Source organism: Nannospalax galili, unplaced genomic scaffold (assembly GCF_000622305.1).
Source record: "Nannospalax galili isolate Female #2095 unplaced genomic scaffold, S.galili_v1.0 scaffold113, whole genome shotgun sequence".
Classification (NCBI taxonomy): Eukaryota; Metazoa; Chordata; class Mammalia; order Rodentia; family Spalacidae; genus Nannospalax; species Nannospalax galili.
The window spans coordinates 6,871,156-6,874,245 of record NW_008335444.1 but is presented as its reverse complement, the minus strand read 5'-3'; positions in this window follow the sequence as shown (position 1 = coordinate 6,874,245).

The window sequence follows — 3,090 nt, the reverse complement described above, 5'->3', positions numbered from 1 at the left end:
TTATGATCCTCTCCCCCAAGTACTGAGATTGTAGACTGAGCCCTACACCTGGTGTGAGCACACATTCTTTCTGACACTCTCCACTCCATCTCTTTGCCTCCTTTCTCTTTTCTTTCCTTTCTCACACCTTCCCAGGTTCAGGAAATTAGCAAGAAGCATCTCCCACCTTTGACATTAGAGGAAGAGCTGCTCTCCACTCAGGATGTTCTACCACTGGACAGAATTTTCTGGAAAAGGCTCTTAGTCCTTGGAACCCAAGTGGCTCCCTGCCCACTTTGTTGCTCTTCCATCTTGAGGCCCCTGGTCCTCAAGTGAACAGCTTTGCAACCTCGGGAAAATGTCCTGCGAGGTCACTGCCTCTCCTGAGTCCACTCTAAGGACAGGCTTCTACAGGACTCTGGAGGGAGGGGGGTCAAGTGAACAGCTTTGCAACCTCGGGAAAATGTCCTGCGAGGTCACTGCCTTTCCTGAGTCCACTCTAAGGACAGGCTTCTACAGGACTCTGGAGGGAGGGGGCCATTGTCTGCAAGATCTAATGGAGGGGAGCAGGACTCTCTTGAGCCATACTTAACTTGCATAGGGACAAAAAGTAACAGATGATAAACAATTTTGCTGAGTGCTGAAGAGCCAGGCTATGGCGCATACAACAGATGTCATTAGTGGAGGCCTCTTCAAGGATGCAGAGCTTAGGCAGCAAGGTGAGGTGCTAGGACAGTCCAGGATTTCTCAGGGCAGGGCATGAGGTTACCTGGGTTTTTGTTTTCAGGGACTGAGGCTCTAGCTTGACAGGCTGGAGACAAGAGCCATCAAAATGAAAGAAGACTGGCTGAGAGGGGCGGGGAGACAGCTCCTGGAGCACTTGGGAGGTATCTAGAGGTGTCAGACCGTCAAGCAGCAGATGTGCAAAGGACTTGGGCTGCTATGCCATTGTCCTCTGGGCAAGGACACAAATGGTGCCAGTTACTCCCAGCCCAGACCCCAGGCTAGACTATTTTCTGGGAGCAGTCCACCCTGAAGGAGGTAAGGAGTGAGGGAGAGGTGTGATTTCCAATGTTTTTCCATTACAGTTGGTCCATCGTGTCTGTCAGTTCCAAATCCTTAAATTCAATCAACCAAGGATGGAAAATCTTTGGAAAAAAATTGGATTTGAGCTGAGCATAAGACTCCCAGATGATACAGTGTGCCAGCTGGTAATGTAGCATGTCATGATAGCAGCATGTGAAATGTCACCGACACAGAATGCACAGGATAGCATAGCAGCACTCACCTTTAATATAAATCCTGTAAAGCCAGTGACAGCAATTGTACTGGGAAGGCTGAGGCAGGAGGATTGTGGGTTGAGGCCAGCCTGAGCTACATAGTGACACTCTGTCTCAAAACAACACAACCAAAAGTTATACAGAAAGATGTGGGTAAAGGCCATAGAAGGAAATATCACACCATTTTATGTAGAGGGGTGTGTGTGTGTGTGTGTGTGTGTGTGTGTGTGTGTGTGTGTACACAGCCCCCTGGACCACGACTCTACTGTTTTATTAACAACCTTTATCTTTTCTTTTTTTTTTTTTTGAGACAGAACTTTGTAGCCCACTGTAGCCTCAAACTTGCAGTAATCCTCCTGTTTTAGCCTCCTGAGAACTGCAGACATGATCCACCATGCAGAGCTTGAGCTCTGCAACGTGCATTTAAACTATTTTTTAATTAAAATATTTATTTTAAGTTATGTGTATGTTTGTATGTGTTTGTAGGGAGCTCTGCACATGCCTGCTGAGGCCAGAAGAGGAATTCATATCCCCTAGAGCTGAAGCGACAGGCAGTGATGAGCTGCCCAGTGTGGGTTCTGGGAACTGAACTCAGGTCCTCTGGATAAGCAGTATGAGCTCTTAACCACTGAGCCATTTCTCCAGACCTTTAAAATTTTTTAAATTGGGGGCTAGTGAGATGGCTCAGCAGTTCAGAACATGAACTGCTCTTGCAGAGGACTCAGGTTTGATTCCTAGCACCCATATGGTGGCTAACAACCATCCATAACTCCAGTTCCTGGGGATCTGGCACCTTCTTCTGACCTCTGAGGGCACGACATGATATGAGTGCACTTATACACATGCAGGCAATACACTCCAGGGGATCTGACAGCCTCTTCTGACCTCCACAGCATTGCATGACACGGGTGCACAAGCAGGCAATACATATAAACATAAAAAATAAAATAAAATAAATAAAAATTTTTTAAATTAAAAATTTTTTCAATTACAGTTATTTATTGGCATGGTGGGGAGATGTATGTGTAAATGCCATGGTGCACATGTGGAGGTCAGAGGATCTCATAGGAATTGGTTCTCTCCTTCCACCATGTGGGTCCTGGGGGATTAAACCAATCATATCAGGCTTGGCAGCAAGCACCTTTATCTTCTGAGCCATTTTACCAGTTTATGCAGCATGTATTCTAAAAAGCTTTTTTTTTTCATTCTGTGTATTGTGAATAGAATTATGAAGTAGCAGGGAATTTCTTACATTCAAGCTTCCCTGGCTTTCTCCCCACTCCCCCATCCTAGAAGCTCATTGTCTAAAACGGGAACCACCAGGTTTATGCGTTCTCCATTTTCCTCTCACCTCTCTGCCATCTTCTGCTCCAACCCCATCTAGGGCTGGCAGAGCAGGATTCTTAGATCTCTGTAAGCACATTGGACTAGGGAGATGGTTCAACCCTATGGTGAGTAGGCAAACACACACCTAGCATCTACTGTGGCCATGTCATTTCCCGTGTCTCTCAGAAAAGGACTTGGTTGACCTGGATGAGAAAGAAGAGTGTCTGGTACAGAATTCTAGCCTCCCTGGAGGCCCTTGCTTTTTTTGCAGACAGCAGCTTCAGAAAGTAAAACCAGAGGCCTGAACCTTTGCTCACAGGCTTTTCTCTCTTCTCTTGGAGTAGGGATGAGGTGGAAAGACTGTGGCCCAGTGTATTAGTCACTTTTCTGTTGCTGTGATAGAAACAGGGGAATTACAGTCTGTCATGGCAGGGAGGCATGGTGGTTGGAGGTGGCTGGAGCAGGAGCAGCAGAAGCTAAGCGCTCACATCATCATGCAGGCACA